This window comes from Choloepus didactylus, chromosome 20 (assembly GCF_015220235.1).
Source record: "Choloepus didactylus isolate mChoDid1 chromosome 20, mChoDid1.pri, whole genome shotgun sequence".
NCBI classification, from domain to species: domain Eukaryota; kingdom Metazoa; phylum Chordata; class Mammalia; order Pilosa; family Megalonychidae; genus Choloepus; species Choloepus didactylus.
In genome coordinates, this window is record NC_051326.1 from 44,386,101 (window position 1) to 44,406,514 (window position 20,414).

The 20,414-nt window shown below is 38.6% G+C and overlaps 1 protein-coding gene and 1 pseudogene across 2 annotated transcripts in view; one reads left to right on the forward strand and one right to left on the reverse strand.

Annotated features, from left to right (window-relative positions):
• Nucleotides 1-20,414, reverse strand: part of DLGAP2 (DLG associated protein 2) — a 666,966-nt gene that overhangs the window by 60,555 nt on the left and 585,997 nt on the right. The window lies entirely within an intron of this gene.
• On the forward strand, nucleotides 225-1,322 carry LOC119516967 (annotated as a pseudogene).

Consider the following 20,414-nt stretch of genomic DNA (forward strand, 5'->3'; position numbering starts at 1 on the left):
GCAACATCTGGGCTCCAAGTTCTGGGCTGGAGGATCTGCCCTGCTTCCTCCCTCCTGGAGATGGGCCTGGCCCTGTCCCCACATTGCTTTGCTGCCCCTCCTACTTCCTGCCCTCACCTTCCTGGGCTCTGTGTACTCCCAGCGGGCCACAGTCTGACACACCGTGCTGCCCCTAGTCTCCTGCAGCCACATCCCCCAGGCATGGCACAGGGCCTCATGGCACCATGGCAGCAGCATGGCACAGCACCCTCAACTTCATGCTCTGTGCCAAAGCTGATGGTGAGACCATTCTAAAAGAACTCCATTCCATTTTCCAGGAGCAGGGAATGACGGTGTCAGTGTATACCTGGTAGGGCCATGGCTATTTAACAACCTATGCTAACAAAATGGCAGCTTTGCCAATTTGGGAATTTACCCACATGGATTGGTGTTCTGGACCTTCAGTTATGACAGTGATGAACAAGGCAAGGAAGAAACTGACAGTCTTTTGAAGAAAGTAGAAGAAACAATGAAGGAATTGAGTCAGTACAGTGCTGGGAGGCTGAAGCAATTACCCCCATAGTTCTAGGAGGAGCCATTGACAAATACCAGCCCACTGCTGACACCTGGTTGAGTATGACACAGATGAAGTGGTGTATGATGAAGACTCACCTCATCAGAACATTAAATTCTACACTAAAGCAATTTGGAAATATTCTCATCCTCAGGGGTGATGTTAATTTGGTAGAGAGTGATTTGGCATATATCTTGGCCATCATGGGCAATGGGAAAGAAGATTACATTGGCAAAGATGTACTGATTCTGAGAGGTGGAGATGGGGCATATTTTGTGAAATACCCAAACTGAAATCAAAGATGGTCACTATGGTAGAGATTGACCAAATGGTGATTTATGGGTGTAAGAATTTATGTGGAAAACTTGTGGTGACTTCTTAGACAATCTTAAAGGAGAAAGCTATCAGGTTCTGATAGAAGATAGGAGACTTATCCCAGCACTGAAGAAGTATGCCAAAGAAGGGTGAAAGTTTGATTATATGATTAATGATTTGACAGCTGTTCCAATCTCCACATCTCTGGAAGAAGATTCCACATGGGAGTTTCTCAGACTGAGTCTTGACCTTTCAATGAGAGTATTGCAACAGGATGGGGAATATTTTACACAGGGGAACTGTGTCAATTTGACAGAAGCCTTGTTGCTCTAAGAAGAACAGCTTGGGTGCCTGTTTTAAATGCTTGAAGGAGATCATCTGTGCCCCTTCATACTTGGAGTTGTGGGTATTTTACACTGTTTGGAAGAAAACTAAAACTATCATTGAAGATTAATATCACCTAATCATGTATCCTGCAAATAGCCATCCTGACCTTTATACGTTGTAGGTGACACCAAAACAAGTGAGATAATTGATTGCCATAAAAGTGTAAAGACAAACTTCTTAATGGGAGAAAATATTTAGAAACTACATATCTGATAAGGATTTAATATCCAGAAAATATAAAGAAATCCTACAACTCAATGAAGAAAAGAAAAACCACCCAATTAAAAAAATTGGCAAAAGACTTGAATAGACATTTATTTCCAAAGAGGAAATACAAATGGCCACAAAGCACATGAAAAGATGTTCAACATCATTAGTTATTAAGGAAATGTAACTCAAAACTCTGAGATGCCATTTCATACCCATTAGAATGGATACTATTAAAAAGACAGGTAATTACAAGTGTTGGAGAGGATATGGAGAAATAGGAACACTCATTCAATGCTGGTGGTAATATAAAATGGTGCAGCTGCTGTGGAAGACAGTTTGGTGGTTTCTTGGAAAGTTAGGTTCAGAATTATCATATGACCCATCATCCCACTTCTAGGTATATACCCAAATTATTTGAAAGCAGGGACTTGTACAATATTTGCATATCAACGTGCATGGTGACATTAATATTCACAATTGCCAAAGGTGAAAGCGATCCAAGTGTCCATCACTGATGAATGGATAAATAAAATGTGGTATATACATGCAATGGAATATTATAGTAGTAATAAAGAATAAAGTTCTGATATATCCTACATGGATGAATGCTGAAGACACAGAAGGACAAATACTGTATGATCTCACTGGTATGAAATAATTTGAATAAGCAAACTCATGGAGTCAGAATCTAGAATATAGGTTACCAGGGGCTGGGGTGTGGGAGGGAATGGAGAATTAATGCTTGAATTTTATAGAGATTCAGTTTGGGTTGATTGTAAATTTTGGGTGATAGATGGTCTGATGATAGCATAACATTATGAATGTAACAAACAGCACTGAGTTATATATGTACATGTAGTTAAAAGGAGAAATTTTTGGTTGTATATATGTCATTGGAATAAAAATTAAAAAAATACTTAACACTGAACATCATAGTGAACTGTAATAAGAAAAAAATTAAATGATTTTTCAATTAGTGGGCCACTAAGGACTTCTTATCAGAAGTGCATTCAGGCATCATCTGAGGAATAATTAATAGGTATAGGTTGCTGGCTTTCTGAGAGAAAACTCTGTGCTTGACCTTTGTTGGAGAATAAATCATTGGTACACTCTCAATGTATTTTTCTTCACAATTCTTTTCATTTGAAGCAGGCTCCAAGCTTTCTATATTCAGATTTTGCTAGGAATAGCAAACTCCTGGACATCCTCTCCATTGGCAAAGACTGCCTCAATATTTGTGAAAGTTTAAACTCAATAGAGAGCTTGCCCTCAGGTCTGGTTAGAGAAGGAAGAGAAGAGAAGCCCACAGGGATAGTGGTAGCCAGGGAAGGGAGATCTCTGGGTTTCTAGATATTGGAGCCATTGCCCCTGTCCTGACAATGCCCCAAGGAAGACTCAACAGAACTGAAGGGGCCTATGCAGAAAGATTTTAGAGGCAAATCAGTGGGGACCAATGGTCTATGACCTGGATGCTTGTCTGGAGCCTTGATGCCATGTGGGACCTGGCATTTGCATTTCCCCATATTCACCCCCAAATGACTGAGGCTGAATCTCTCAGTATATGTGCTGCGGAGAGGGGACACTCAGAATTGGAATTAACTTGATTTAAAAAAATAAATTAATGTGATATTTCTTGTACATTTAAGTTGTGGATGTTCAAATCACATTACCCATTGAGCATGTACTAAAGAATGCAAGTTGGGGCAGGATGGAGGCATAGAGAGGTGTGGAATTTAGTTAGTCCTCTAGAGCAACTAGTAAATAGCCAGGAACAACTAGTAAATAATCTGGAACAACTGTTGGGGGACATCCATGACCGGATACATAATACACCAGTATGGAATGGGTGGAATGGCTGAGATCACAGCATAGAACTGTAAGTAAAGCTCCCCAAGCTGTGGAGCTGGCACCCTCCCCCCCCCCACTATCATGGCAGGCTGAGTTGTAACACTTCTCTGTGGAAAAAAGAGGCAGTCTACTAGGAGCAAGAGAAAGTAACTCAACTAAGCTTCAATTGTGGTTTGAATTAACAAATTTGGGTTACTGAATAAAAGCTATGAGCACAGATAAGCCCAGAGCAAGCAGAACAGGAAGAGAGGAGGTGGGACTGATAGAAAAAAAAACAAAAAAACAAAAAAACAAAAAACAAAAATACAGAGGCTTTGGAGACAGCTGAGCTCAGAATATTGGAAAATGGCTGTGTCCCAATAAAAGGGGCACATAGAACTGGGTACCAACTCTGGTCGAACAGTGAAACTAGGGGGCTGGGGACTGGCTCTGAAGAGAGGATTTCTTTCTTTTTTCCTTTTTTCTCTCATTCTAAGTAGCTCATTAGAGAAAGCCTTAGGCACTTTCAATTGTCAGCATTTATCCAGGCAAGGGTGGAATTTAGAGAGTCAGAGAGACAAAGGAAGAAGTGTAGGAGATGATTCCCTAAAGGGCTTATCCTCCCTAAGGAAAGGGGGCAGGGCCCAGCTCAAGTGGCTGCTAACCCTCAGAGAATTCAGACCCCAGGGCCTGGAGGAAAAAACAAACCCAGAAACAACTTAAGCTTGGCCAGGACAGGGTTCACTGAGAATTAAAGGCACTGCACCTCTTTACACCAGTGGGGAGCTGAGGGTTGACATGTGCTACCTGCTGGGCAGGATGGGAAAAGCATAGAGTCTAGAGACCTTACAGGAAAGTCTGACAATGTGCTGGGTCTCATCCTCAGGGACACTTGATACTGATTCCACCACCCTCCTGAGACCTGGGCCTGTTTGGTCTTGGTAAATCTGATTGGGGTTATCAAGGAAGCCAGATGCCTAGACAACAAAAAAATTATGTGTCACATTTGGAAAAATGAAGATATGGCCAAAACAAAGGAACAAACTTACACTTCAAATGAGATACAGGAGATGAAACAACTAATTAAAGATGTTCAAACAAATATGCTAAATCAATTAAAAAATCAAATCAATGAGTTGAGGGAAGATATGGCAAAAGAGAGGAAGGATATAAAGAAGACACTGGGTGAACATAAAGAAGAATTCATAAGCTTGAAAAAAATAAATGGCAGAACTTATGGGAATGAAAGACAATAGAAGAGATGAAAAACATAATGGAGACATACAACAGCAGATTTGAAGAGGCAGAAGAAAGGATTCATGATCTGGAGGACAGAACATCTGAAATCCTACACACAAAAGAACAGATAGGGAAAAGAATGGAAAAATATAAGCAGTGTCTCAGGGAATTGAATCACAACATGAAGCACATAAATGTACATGTCATGGGTGTCCCAGAAGGAGAAGACAAGGCAAAAGGGACAGAAATAATGGAGGAAATAATCACCAAAAATTTCCCAATTCTTATGAAAGAGATAAAACTTCAGATCCAAGAAGCACAGCATACCCCAAACAGAATAGATCTGAATAGACCTACTCCAAGACACTCAATAATTAGATTATCAAATGTCAAAGACAAAGAATTCTGAAAGCAGCAAGAGAAAAGCAATCCATCACATACAAGGGAAGCTTGATAAGACTGTGCAGATTTCTCAGTAGAAAGCATGGAGGCAAAAAGGCAGTGGTATGATATATTCAAGATACTGAAAGAAAAAAACTGTGAACCAGGAATTCTATGTCTGGCAAAACTGTCCTTCAAAAATGAGGGAGAGTTTTAAATATTTTCAGACAAACAGACTCTGAGAAAGTTTGTGAACAAGACACCTGCTCTATAAGAAATATTAAAGGGAGCACTATAGGCAGATAGGAAAAGACAGGAGAGAGAGGTTTGGGGAGAAGTGCAGAAATGAAGATTATCAGTAAGGGTAAAAAAAGAGAGAAAAAATAAAAATAAAACCAAATATGACAATATAACATTCAAAAGACAAAATGTTAGACAGTAGACATTACATTGAGTGAAATTAGCCAGAAACAAAAGGACAAATACTGTATGGCCTCATTAATATGAATTAACATTAACGAGTGAACCCTGAAAGTTAAAGTTGAGAACACAGATTATCAGGAGATAGAAAGAGGGTAGAGATCAGGTATCTGATGCTGAAGGAATATAGAATGTTCAACAGGATTGATTGTACAGATCCAGAAATAGATAGCACAATACTGTGTGATAGTAGCACAACATGGTAAGAACTTTGAACAAAGATGAGTGTGAGTATGGGTGAAAGAGGAAGGCTAGGGGCATGTATGATGAATGAAAGATAGAGGATAAAGACTGGGACTATATAATTTAGTGAAGTCTAGAGTGGTCAATGATGGTAATTAAGTGTACTAATACAAGAATGTTTTTACATCAGGGAGAATAAATGAATGTCAACATTGCAAGGTGTTGACGACTGGATAATATAGGGGAAAAATACAATCAATGCATATTAGAGTCTATGGTTAACAGTAACATTGTAAGATGCTTCCATTAATTGTAACAAAGGCAACATACCAAAGCTAAATGTCTGTAAGAAGGGGGTATAAGGGAGTGTTATAGGATTCTTGGTGGTGGTGTTGTATTATGACCTTTTCATTGTATTTTATTTTATTTTTTTCTTCTCTCTTTTTTTAATTCTTCATTTTTTTCTCCTCTTCCATTGTGGAAGAAGTGGGAATGTCCTCATATAGTTTGTGGTGGTAAATGCATAACTATGTGATTATACTGGGAATCATGGATTGTTTACTTGGGATGGATTATATGGTGTGTGACTAAAACTGTTTATAAAATAAACAGAGGGACACAAGTGCTGGGGAAAATGTGGAGAGAGGGATGTACCTATTCACTGTTGGTAAGGAAGTAGAATGGTGCAGCCCATCTGGAGAGCAGTGTGGTGGTTCCATAGGAAGCTAATTATCGGGTTGCCATATGGTCCTGCAACCCTGTTATTGGTTGTTTACTTGAAAGAAATGAGAGTAGGGACACAAGTGGACATTTGCACACTGGTGTTTGTGGTAGCAATATTCATTTGGCCTAAGGTCACATAGACTGATAAATGGAATGGTGAACTGTGGTGTATACATACAATGGAATACCGAGTGATGGCAAGAAAGAATGAAGTTGTGAGGTATGCAACTGGGACCCTGAGGACAGTAGGATGAGTGAAATAAGCTAGAAATGAAAAGACAAACATTAAAACACCTCACTAATATGGACTAACTATAATGTGCAAACTCTGAAAATTAAATCTGGGAACATGAGTTATCAGGGAAAGGCTTTTGTAAAGGTTCCAAGATTGTAAGCTCTTACAGCAGTCATATCTATTCATGAGTTGTAACAGTTATTTCTAAATTCTCAGATGCTGAGCTGTTTGTGTGTGATCTGGTTGGTCCTGAGCTTCTGGTGTCTGTGTGGAGCCTGGGACTCAGAGCCAGAGTTAGGCAGCAGACTTCGACTGGATATATGAACAAAATGGACTTGGTTGACTGGGGTAGATCAGACTAAAGGGTAAAGGATGATATTAACTCTATTTTAAAACTTCAGCTTCAGTTTAGGACCAAAGGAAGACATGTTTATTTGGGGCAAAATCTATATTTTCTATAGCATACTGCGCCAGTTTGAATGTATTATGTCCCCCAAAATGCCATTATCTTTGATGCACTCTTGTGTGGGCAGATGTAATAGTGTTGATTAGATTGTAATTCTCTGATTGAGTATTCCCATGGAGATGCAACCTACCCAACTGTAGGTGATAACTCTGATTGGATAATTTCCGTGGAGGTGTGGCCCTGCCCATTCAGCTTGGGCTTTGATTAGTTTACTAGAGCTCTATATAAACTTAGACAGAAGGAGCAAGCTTACAGCCAAGAGGGATATTTTGAAGAATGCAAAGGAGCTGAGAGAGGAGCTGTAGCTTTTTTTGGAGACTGCCGATGAAAGTAGACTTTTGCTTTGGAGAAGCTAAGAGAGGACAAATGCCCCAAGAGCAACTGAGAGTAACATTTTGAAGGGGAGCTGCAGCTAAGAGAGGACACAACGCCCCAAGAGCAACATTTTGGAGAACGCCTTTTTGAAACACAACGTGGGAGCAAGCAGATGCCAGCCCTGTGCCTTCCCAGCCAACAGAGGTTTTCTGGATGCCAATGGCCTTTCTCCAGTGAAGGTACCCTATTGTTGATGCTTTACCTTGGACACTTTATGGCCTTAAGACTGTAACTTTGTAACCAAATAAACCCTCTTTATAAAAGCCAATCCATCTCTGTATTTTGCAAAATGGCAGCATTAGCAAACCGGCACACACACTATATAATTTAACTTGTATGGTCAGTTTACTCAAACACCATAATTACATGGAACCTTGAATAGGGAATGAGATCTGGTTGGTTTTTACAGGTTAGCATGAAACCCCAATACATCCCAGAGTAATCTGGACAGAGTATAAAAAGTATTTGCAAAGCTTCCTTGAGGAACTGTGGAAAAATGTGGAATTATTAAACTTCCCCACCTGGGGAATTCCCAATATTCTCACAAGCATTGGGAATTACCAGTTTAGTAGGTCAAGTCCTCAGTCTTGGGGCTTGCCCTTATGAAGCTCGTTACTGCAAAGGGGAGGCTAAGCCTACTTATAATTGTGCCTGAGAGTCACCCCCAGAGGACCTCTTTTGCTGTTCATATGTGGTCTTTCTCTCTAAGCAACTCTGCAGATAAACTCACTGCTTTCCCCCCTATGTGGGGCATGATTCTCAGGGTATAAATCTCCCTGGCAATGTGGGAGGTGACTCCCGGGGATGATCCTGGACTGAGCTTCATAGGATTGGGAAAGCCTTCTGGACCAAAAGGAGAAGAGAAATGAAACAAAATAAAGCTTCAGTGGCTGAGAGATTTCAAATGAAGTTGAGAGGTCATTCTGATGGTAACTCTTATTCATTATATAGCTACCCTTTTTTAGTTTCTGGTGCATTAGAATAGCTGGAAGGAAATACCTGAAACTATTGAACTGCAAACCAGTATCCCTGATTCTTGAAGACAACTGTATAAGTATATAGCTTACATGGTGTGACCATGTGATTGTGAAAACCTTATGGCTCTCACTCCCTTGACCAGTGTATGGATAAATGAGTAGAAAAACAGGAAAAAAGAGTAAATGAATAATGGGGGGGAGGGGGGTCGGAAGGGTATAGGATGTTTTGGGTGTTCTTTTTTACTTTTATTTTTATTTTTTGGAATAATGAAAATTTTTAAAAATTGATTGTGGTGATGAATGCACAACTATATGATGATACTGTGAACAACTATACACTTTGGATGATTGTATGGTATGTGATTATATTTCAATAAAATTGAATTTAAAAAAACAAAACAAAAATATAAAGAATGCAATGGATGCTTAACAATTGGTACTATACAAAGAAAGAAACTCTCAAAGAAGAAAGCTGAAATAAATATGAGATAATAGCTAAGCACAGTGGAAGTGGAAATATTGAAGTCCCCTAAGTTAGTGTAAACTCTTAATTAAATGGAATTAACTATCTTATACAATGTAACTCTCCAAGTCAATCATTCATACATTTAGCAAATATTTATTGAACCTGGATAGCATGCATTAGTCTTAGCTCATCTGGATTATCTTCAAACCTGCTTTGAGCATAGTAGTGACCCTTGGTCAATGCAATGAAATGCATCAACTAAAGGTAAATGATATCCTGTAATCATGGTTTTGTGAAATATTTGAGGGTAGGAAGTACCAGCCTGTGAGTGTCAGCATTGTTAGTAATAATAATTGGATTTGTGATTTCTAGCTGGTTTCAGTGGAGGCTGGTGATCTAAGATTGGTCATGTAGATGGAGGGTGCCTACACGGCCAGCTCGACATTCCCATTGAGCTAACTTTGGACTTCTTGTACTGAGCTGCTTTATATATATGCTGGTGGTTACTGAGACCTGGGCAAAGCATTTTCTATGCTACCAGCAACTGCAGGACAAAGACACCTTGTACCTGAAACCTCTGGAATCCTTTCAATGTGTACTCTTCACCTGTTATTGGGTGTTGTAGCCTTTGACCCTAATCAAGAGTTTCTACTAGTATGAACTATTTTAGTCCTGTGAGTCCTTCAACAATAGAACACTTAAGGTAATTAATGCATTATTAATGGAAGCTCCTACTATGTGCAGGCAATTGTTCTAGATGCCTCCAATAGAATGCCTGCTTTCATGGATCTTATATTCTAGTAGAGCAAGATAATAAACAAGGAAGTAAAAATTAAAATAATTTCTGATACTAATGTCAGTTATCCACAGGGAGACCTAATAAGGCAAATACTTGAAAACAGAAACTATTTTACTTTGTGATATCAGGAGGAGCCATGTTCTTCAGAATAGGGAAATCTTACTGTGACATTTGTACCTGGGAGTGTAACCCCTAAAATAGGGTTTCTTAACCTTTTTCTCTGTGCCAGGATCCCTTTAGCAGTTTGTTTAAGCCTATGACCCACTTTACAAAATAATGTTTTTAAATAGAAAAAAAATAAAATGTGCAGGATTTTAGAGGAAAACCAATTACAGTGACATGCAGTTATCTTTTAAAATGTTAAAAATTTTATGTTGTGTGTGTGCACATGCTTATTAATACAGAAGATAATGAGATACAGCCATGGGACTAATGACTACTGTGATTTCAAAGAGGTGGTGAGCATAAGCATTATTTTAAGATAGCTGCAAGAATTGTAAAGGGATAACTACCTTGACTTCTACTGCTGATGTAGCCATAGATGTTGCTAATATGAACGTATTTTCTGCCCACATTCACAATTCAGGGGAATTTTAAATTAACGTTAGAAGTTCGTGAAAATACATATGTAGTTTATATCCCAGCCAAGTTCATGTGGCCCTAAATTCATGAATATATTAGAGATCCCTTACAGGGTGCATGGATTTCAGGTTGAGAACCTCAGTTCTACAGAAGTGAACTCTGCTGAGAGAATGTCCCCACTTTCCTATTACAGCTTCTTGCAGGGTGTTAGCTGAAGGACTAATCCAGGCAAGGGTGGGACCTACAGTTTCTAAAACTACACGCCATCAATTCCAGCAGACCTTCATGCTCCTGAAAGGCCGGCAGTCAGAATGAGCTGCAAGCCCTGAAGCTTCTTTTACTGCTAAAGTTCTGGATCCCTTCATACTTGGTTCCTGCTTTCAGCCAATGCACTTGCAACCACTCGCTTTCCTTCTGATTTTTGGCCTTTCGCTTGCTTCTCTATGGTGACGGATATTGTCTTTTCCAGCTCTCACGTTGGGTTCTCCTTTCTAGAGTGGGATTTCATGGGCTTTCTGGCTATATTAATTTCTGATGTTTGACTAATAAACCTGACCCATCCAAATGCCAGCCTCAGTCCTGTCAGTTGGGACTCTCTCAGTGACTGATCTGATCATTCATATTGAACTTAAATCCTCTTATGTCCAGGGCTTGGAGAGAAGGCAAGCAGCATTTGCCACCTCCCGTCTAAGCCTCTGCCACTCATCTTCACAGAGAACCCTGTTGTCCAGTGGGCCACCTCCCCAGAGGTACATAAAATCTGTAACTCAGACAGTTAGCAACCATGGGCATTCTGAAACTAATGGCCATTTCCATGCTTTAAATATCGATTGATTATTTTACAAGCATAGCTTATTAACATTTATGACAGCATTTTTCATGCTAATGAATAACCCCTTCCCCATCTAGCCATAAGGACTAAAGTTGAAAATTCTCTATTTATGTAAATGCTCTGGCTATTCTAATTATAGAACCTGAAGAAATACCCTTTGACGGAATCATACCCATAATTTCCTGACATTATTCAGAATACTCATATCTTAGTCCTCAACCACAAGTCCAAAGTAAAAATCGTCCATCCACTAGCAAGCAGAACGGGAAAGGCAATAAAGGCAAATGACACACAGGATCAAGAAGTCTGCTTATTGGAAGGAATGGTTCCTGCTGAGTTGAGTCTTAAAGCGTATCTAGAAATTAAGAAAACAAAAAGGAGGAGGGAAATAATTCTGGGTTGAGAATAGCATATGCAGAGGCACAGAGATGAGAAAATTTCAGGAATGAAAAGTAAGAGCCAGTGGAACAGCAGTGAGAGGCAAAGTGGAGGGGTGGGCAAGGTGACCCAGACTTTATCACTCTTGCCAAGGATTGCAGTCTTATTCATTAGGTAACAGAAAGCCAATAAGGGGCTTTATGTGAGATAGTGTTGTGACCAGATCTGTGTTTATAGAAATAAAATCCTGGAGCCAGTGTGGAATGGAGGGCAAGGATGAGAAGTCCAAAGAGGGGACTGGTTAGAAAGCCATGCAGTAATTACATTTAAACAAAAACAAAAACAAAAACAAAAACAAATCAAAACAAAACAAAACAACAAAGAACAAAAAACAAAACAAAACAAAAAAACAAAAGAAAAAGAAAAAGAAAAGAAAGCCATTCAGTGATCCAGGTGAGCAGTGATGTGGGCTTGAACTAACACAGTTAAAATGCAGGTGCAGAGGACTGGGTGGATTTGAGGGATCATGAGAGGTAGATTTCAACAGTACTTATATCTCTACAATATCTTAAAAGCTGGTTAAAATTATGTATGTATGAATGGGTTTATATATTTCATGCGTTAACTTATTTCTGTAATCCATTGGTTATTTAGCTTATAAGATGTTAAATGACCAATTTGACTCATTTACTGATACATTAAATAATCCTGCTCTGTAACTGTTTGCTATTACTATTACGATGACAATGGAGAATTTCCTGGCTGAATTGTTGATTAAATCTCCATATATTCGTCTCTCTAACAGTACTCTTATCTTATGTAAGGGATAGAGTCATAGAGTAAGTTACAGACTACAGACAGTTGTGAAGTACCAAAACTATTAAGAATCCTGAACTCTGAGTTAGGAATCTGTGGTTCTACTTTTAGTCCTATTACAACTCACTGACATTGACAAGTTCATCTGTACAAGGACAGAAAAGATTCGAAAGCTTCACGTCTTTGGGAGATCATATCAGCAGTCATGCTGTCTCCTAATCGATGTAGGTAGATTGGTGGATGTTTATGAGAGAGACATGGATTACCTGGAAACAGGTGGTTTTGAATGAAAGAGCAGGTTGTATCCTCAAGGAAAATCTTTATGAATACATTTGTTCTTACCTGGCAATTCCAACTTACATATGAGGTTCCTTATACAAATGTATTATTTATATGCATAGCACTCCGTGATAATTGAGAAGCAAATAGTATTTAGTCCCGCCATGGTCATCCTACAGATGCATATTATATATTTTATTTTTGGAAACCACCAGTGGAGGCTGGGTATGCTGATTTGAATCTATTAGGTACCCCACAAAAGCAATGTTCTTTAAAGCAATCTTGCAGGGGCAGACTTATTAGCCTTTTGATTAGGGTGGGATGTTTGATTAGGTTGCTTCCATGGAGATGTGACCCACTCAACTGTTAGGTGAGACCTTTTGATTAGATCATTTCCATGCAGGTGGGGCTCTGCCCATTCTGAGTGGGTCTTAATTAGATCACTGGAGGCCTTTTAAGAGAGCTCACAGACAGAAGGAGCTCAGAGAAGCTGAGAGAGACATTTTGGAGAGAAGCTAAGAATGTAATTCAGAGTTTGCCCCCTGGGAGAAGCTAAGAACAGACATAGACCAAGACGCTTGGAGACGCTGGGAGATGCAGACAGAAGGACGTTTGGAGATGCTAAGGTAACAGATGAAGCCCAGAATTTGCCCGGGAGAAGCTAAGAGAGGACTCCCAGATGCTTAGAGAGAAATGCCCCAGGAGAACCAAGAAGAGAGCTGAGAGAAGCTAAGAGAGACAGAAGCCCAGAGACATTTTGGAGAAAGCCACTTTGAAACACAACCCAGGAGCAAAGGACCAACAGATGCCAGCCACTTGCCTTCTCAGCTGACAAGAGATGTTCTGGACACCACTGCCCTTCTTTCAGTGAAGGCATCCTCTTGTTGATACCTTAGTTTGGACACTTTTTGGCCTTAGAACCATAAATTTGTACCTGAGTAAATCCCCTTTATAAAAACCAATCCATTTTTGGTATTTTGCATAATGGCAGCATTAGCAAACCACAGTACTGGGTCACTCCTACTCTTCCTTCACAACTCAGTCACTCCAAGTGCTTCTGTCCCAATTCTCACCTCCTTGTCCCTTCTCACTTCTCCTTGGGGCTTCTCTTTCACTCTCCAGACAGGAGTTTATGCCCCCCTCCTCTATGCATGGCTTGCTTTCTGTACAGTTTCTCTCACTGGTCCTGAGGGCAGAGACTCTTTTATCAATTTATCCTGAAGTCTAGAGCATAAGCAGATAAAGTAGTAAATAATTCTTTGATTATAATTCAAAGAAGTCAAGGATAATTAAAATCGCACATATTTTCACCCTTTAAACATTAAGGCTGCATATTCTAACTTCTTCTAAAATGTAGGTCTAGATGCAAAGGAGAATTACCAAATAAGACATCCCAAAGACGTCTTTCAAAGATTGTAGCTTTGTAGCCAGACTCATAAAGGAGGCATATGTGCTGGGCTTGAAACACATTCGTGCCAAATTTCAGACACAGAAATGGGGGTATTTTAAAGACATGACCTGAGCTTTTTTAAGAGCAAAGAACTTTGGGGAAGGCTATTCAAGTGTTCCTGGAAACTATTATCATTGGCAGCTTCTAAGAAAAAAGTAATTAAGGTGATCATGAAAACCACTGAGGATCTCAGACTGCTTGAAAGACATCTTCTAGAATATTTTTGGACTAAGTGCTACCCGATGTCATCATTTTCAGGTTTCTTGAACCACAACGCAGAGTTTTGCTGCAATGCAGTGCAGGAGACATGATTTTGGCAGTAAGTCTAATATTGAAAAAGCGGGGAGAAAAACACCTTGACTTCATCAACTCTGACCTTGCCACAAGGTGAGATTCTTCTCAAAAGATTCCTCTCTGGCAGCCTTGACTGGATTTGCTTTTATATCATCAGAATGAACTTGTATTTGTTATAAGGATTAATATGCCCAGAAGAGAAATGGGTCCTAGCAGTTCTGTCTGAGAGGATATCAGCTTTATAACTTGGCCTGATTTCAGAAAAGATCTCATTCATTCATTCATGACTCATTCATTCATTAACTTGACCATTTTTATTAAAAACCTATCATGGTAGACAGAATAATGCCCGTCTACCCCCAGCCCTTACAGATGTCCACCTCCGAATCCCCAGAACCAGGGAATACGTTACCTGACAGGAAAAAAGGGACTTGGCAAACATGATTAAGTTAAGGATCTTGAGATGGAGAGATTATTCTGCATTATCTGGATGGGTCCAATATAATAACAAGGGTCTTTAAAAGTGGGAGACAGGAGGGTCAGAGTCAGAGAAGGAGTTGTGAGGATGGAAGCAGGGTCAGAGGAATGTGGCCAAGAGCCAAAGAAGGTGGGCAACCTCTAGGAGCTTGAAAGGGTAAGGAAGGATTCTCCCCTAGAGCCTCCAGAAGGAACACAGCCTCTGATATTAGCCCTGAAAACCTCCAGAACCGTAAGATAATAAATTTGCACTGCTCTAAGACACTAAATTTGTGGTAATTTGTTACAGCAGCAATAGAAATCTAATCCATTTACATTGTTGCAGGCTTTATCAGTTCCAACAGCCTTTTCTAGGGATGCTGAGAGCATTTAAGTAGTTCTGAATTGTCCCAGAGGTCAGGAACATGGACAAAGAATAGGATTTTACTGTTCACAATTCAGGGTAATTATTTTAGAAGCTTTTCAGAATTTTGTCCATGTTGTCAAAACCCAATGGAAACTTTCTGTCCTTATCTTAGCTGTGACAGCTGACATTGTTAAATTCCTTATTGAAATAATTTCTTTTCTTTTCTTCTGTGATAGTACTCTTTCCTGGTCTCTCCAGTTTTCTCTGGCTGCTCCTTTAAAAGATCCCTTTTTGCCACTTATGTGCTCCTGGGCTGTGTTCTAAGTCCTCTGCTCTTCTCATTCTGCCCTCCTCCTTGGGTTGACTTCATGGCTACAGACTGTGTCTCTAGTCTAGACCTCCAAGTATGGTTCCTGAGCATCAGATCTGTATATCCAATCATCTGAATATTTCAGAAGTATCTTAATTTAACACGGCTAAACCACTCTGCTTACTTGCCAGCTGGTCTGTTGGGTTTGGTCAACGAAGGGCACCAGCTGGAGACCAGAGGCGGGCAGACAGAGTGGCTGGGGTATTTTCTCTCTGTTCCATCCAGGCTTCCATGTCACATCTCTGGCAGTAACTATGTCCTTCTACAACTACCCCTCCCAGATAGGAGCTTCTCCTTCATGGTTCCAGCTCTCTTCTGGCTCTGACAACATTTCCATCCCATTATTTCAGCCTTGTGGGTGGTTAACAGGTACTCAGGCTTGCTGTTTTCTAGACACATCACCATTTCCTATTTGTTTTCTTAACCTGCTTATACATCTCTAAGTTGACCTTTTATTAAAGGTCTTCATTTGAAATATCTGTGGTGATTTCTATTTCTTGATGAGACCCTCACTGATTTATTAGTATCAGATTTATTAGTTGGTAAGATAACTTACCAACCATGCTACTTTGGTGTTTTGCAATCTATCAGAATTCATGGACAGGAGTCCTTCTAGAGGCCTCCTCACTCTATCCCTGTACCCCATCCAGTCAGACTTGGGGCCTTAACATTTCTGTAATCTCTTCTTGCACCTCTGCTCCCACTTGGTTCAGACCCTCGTTGCTTCCTATTTGAATTATTTGGGAGTCTCCTCCTGTGTCTCCTTGCCACCATCTGTCCTCTCCAATACTCTTTCCGTAAGCTGGCAGGGTTGGTTTTTAAAGCATAGAATGGGTTATGCTGCTCTTCTGTTTAAATCTTTCAGTGGCCTCTAAATTTTGCAAGTGCAAATACTAAGGCTGTGCTGTACAAGGTTCCTCATGAATTCTTAACTCTATTCTCTCTAGCCTTACTTCTGGCTTCTCTCTCCAAAGGCACCCTTCCTTTCCCCTGTACTAAACTATTTGCTGGCCCTCAGAATGTCTTGCTCTTTCATTACTTTAGGTCTGCATATATTCTTTTACTTCATCCTGTTTTCCTCTATCTTCTCTTCCCTTTATCTGGTTTCCTTCCACTCATTCCTATAATCTCAGCCCAAGTCTCATCGCACCCAGCCATTGCCAATGCTGCCATGGTGTCCCCAGTTTTCTCTGGGTTTCCAAAGTCGTCTGTACACATTTTCTTAAAGCACTGAGCCTATGTGCTGTAACTGATGATTACTTTGTCTGCAATTGCTTATAGACTATAGAGTCTTTGAGTTCAAAGATCAGGACTTAAATGATTTTGCATTCAGAGCACCTACTACAGAAAATATTTAATAAAAGGATATTAAATAAATAATTTGATCTTTTAATTTGACCTATAATTTTTCTTTATCCTACTTCAGTGTTTTTATACCTTTAAGAAGGTATTTTAACCATGTGCTACTTTTCCTCATTAATTTTCTTTGTTCATTTGTTTATTCAAACATTGGTGGTGTTCTTTACCTTGTCGGGAAGCACGTGACAGTGCCAATGACCTATAGCTATTAACTTGGGGAGAACTGGTCAAATGCTTTATATCTTAACACTCTAAGCAAGAATTTCTATTGTCAGAAACTTGGCATATATATTGAGGCCTAATATTTGAATGACAGAACTGAGGATAAGGCATTTTTAGTGGAGTCTTCTGATTCCCAGACTTTATGACTTACAAAACCTCAAACTATTCACTTTCCAGGAAAGCTATATCATAGAGTGAATCATGACTCCCACAAAGACACATTCAAGTCCTAACATGGTCTTGTGGGTATAAACTCATTTGTAAATGGGATCTTTGAGGATCCTGTTAAGGTGAGGTCAAACTGAAACAGGGTGGGCCTCAATCCAATATAACTGGAATCTTTATAAGCAAAGAAAATTTGGACATGGAAGTAAGCCACAGGAGCACAGCGAGGAGGCAGATTGCCATGTGATGGAGGCGGAGATTGATTGCCCAAAAGCCACCACCAGAACGCTGAAGACTTCTGCAAAAGCATGGCCTGCTGGTACCTCGATGTTGGACCTCTAGCCTCCAAAACTGTGAGACCATACATTCTTGTTGTTTAACCAACCAGTATGTGATATTTTGTTATAGAAGACCTAGCAAACTAAGACAAGCTAATTTTTTTCCCCAAAAGGATTTTCCCATATAAGGCATCTTATTTTGACCACGTGAAAGAAGGTTATTTTGAGTTCCTTCTCTTTTTATTTCCCCTTGCCAGCATCTGGGGCAGGGGTGAATGGATGATGAAATGCTCAATAAAAAGCATAAGGAAGGACAAAGAGAGAAACCAAAGGGTTTGGGAAATACACACACCAGACAAATAGTCTCTGAGTAAGAGTTGATTGCAAAGATGTGGTGGGCGTCAAACATACCAACTGGTGGATATTAAGTACATCTTCCTCCTTTGGGAGGTAAACATATCTTCTCTCCATCCTGGAGAGTGAAGGAGTACACTGGAACCATCTGCTTAATTTATCAAATGGTTCCCTGATGGCCCAACATACCTTAATATGATTCTAGTTATTTTATGATTTCATCTTTACTCTATTGACCAAAACATTTTATTAACAGTTCAGCTGACTTCTACTTCCAATTTATTTAATTTAAATCTCTAATTTTCAAATTCAACTTAAAAATGATCATCATCTCTTCATGTAAACTTGCATATTGACCATACATTAACTTGACCAAGTCAAGTCAAGTCACTTAAAGAAAGAAGGTTGAGGCAACACATTCAATCGATGAGAAAAAAATGTTACCAGGCTTGTACATATGAAATGCCAATCATTAAAAAATTAAGTAAAACATTTTCATTTCTAGAAGAACAAAAATGAGAGGATTAAACACATAGTCTTATTTCATCAAATTGAGACAGGATAACAAAGTAAACTTAAATGATTTTGTTAAACAGAAACAAAATCATAGTATAAAAAAATAGAGACAATTTTCTTATATGTGTTAGCAAATATCTGTCTTGGAAACCGGGAGATTATTATGTGCCCTGGAGAAACAAGCTGCTATAGAAATATAAACAATAAAATAAAAATAAATTTGTGGTTGTTTCCCCTGTCATGCTTTGTATAGATTTTTCCTTTGTTTTAATGACTCCTGGAATCAGTTGTGGCATATGTTGAGAAATATTTTGACCCAGAGAAAAATCATCGTAATCTAATTTTGTAGCATTTTCCTCCACAATATCGATGATATTCGCTCCCTAGAAAAATCGGGTGAAATTCATATTTAGACAAGTAAATCTATCTGATAAATCATTTCACAGATGTGAAAGAAACCATGTGAAATGAAACTTAGATGTTTTCAAAACCACTTCATTTAACGAGAGGACACTAATCAATACACAGTGTTTTTCACAATGAAAGAAACAGTAGGATGGAGAAACATTTATGATTGTGGGTCATATTGCCTCACATTGTATGCTATTCCTTTTTGGGTTCTCTGGAGATTGGATTAAAAAAGCCTGTTTCAGCTGGATCACCACATGCCTTTAAGGGCTGAGTGAAAAAACAGAGGTTAACTTGTGCCCCCTAAAACAAGCAAAACATTCATTGTCATCATCAACCTGTTAATGTTTAAAATAGAATGTCTAAAATCAATTTCTGAATTTTTAATAAACCTTTCACACATGTATTTGATACTTAATTTATCAGTATGTAAATACTAAAATTATATATTTGAATTTATACAAGAAGAGACTAACATCATCAATTTTTATTTTTAAAACATGTAAAACTAAACATTTAAATTAGTGTTATTCTTCAAAATATCACCTTGGGATGTTTTTAAAAATAACTTCTTAAAAATTATTTTCAAGAGCTAGTTTTAGAACCATAACAGAAAATACTTTTTAAAAAATAATTTCTCTCTCTCTCTCTCCACACACGTGTACACACACACACATCCATATGCACACACACACATGTATACACACACACACATGCATGCACACGTGTATACATATCTCAACCAAGGAGAGCTATTAAATGTTAGTGTCAGTATATGATTTTCAAGTATTTAAATACATAATTATTGAAATCCATTTTGCCTCATGATGGACAGTTCTGAATCAAATTTGAAGCTCAACTGTAACAACTATGTGGGCATTTACATTTGTATATTTTAAGTTTTTCTACATCATTTTGTTTTTCTATATTTTCCAGATAGAGATTTTTCATTTCTTTGGTATTTTTCATTATTTTCTTAAAGACTATTGTTGTATATCATCTCAATTCTAGTTAGTAAAGAAAGATCATAAATTGTTAGTATACAATACTTATAGAAGGAAAATGGAGAAATTACTAATTAATCTGTACTTACATTTCTTTAAATGGCAGCTTCTAATTCAATGGTGCTAAATATTTTTCATAGTGCTTTTACATTTCTACTCTTATTTGATTCTCAAACCATTCCCTAACTCTTGATACTCTCTAAATAGTCTAGAGGAAATTTTGATTCAATAACTAAGCCAAAATTCAACAGAAACTTTGAATAGAAACACTTTTTGTGTTTACATTTAGTGTGTACATTTTGAGAATGTATTTGGTAAAAATGATGCATACATAAATTAAAATTTTAGTTTGAGTTTAGCACTGGTTCTTATATTTTTTCCATGATATTTCTGCTTTATTTTATTCTCTGTAATGACAGTCCTTAAAACAATAAAATCATTTTCTGAAAGGTAATTATTGTTTCAAAGCTTTTCTGATGATGAGCATAAAAGTGCTTAATTAGCACTTGCTCATAGTAGATACTCAACAAATATTTGTTGAATATATCAGTAATGATCTCTTAATGTGCTTCTTTCAAAATAAAAAATGCAATGATTGCAAAGCTCCTTTCTTCCCTGCATTTCTAATTTGGTCTGTTTTCACATTTCTCCTTCACAAAGGAGCAGTG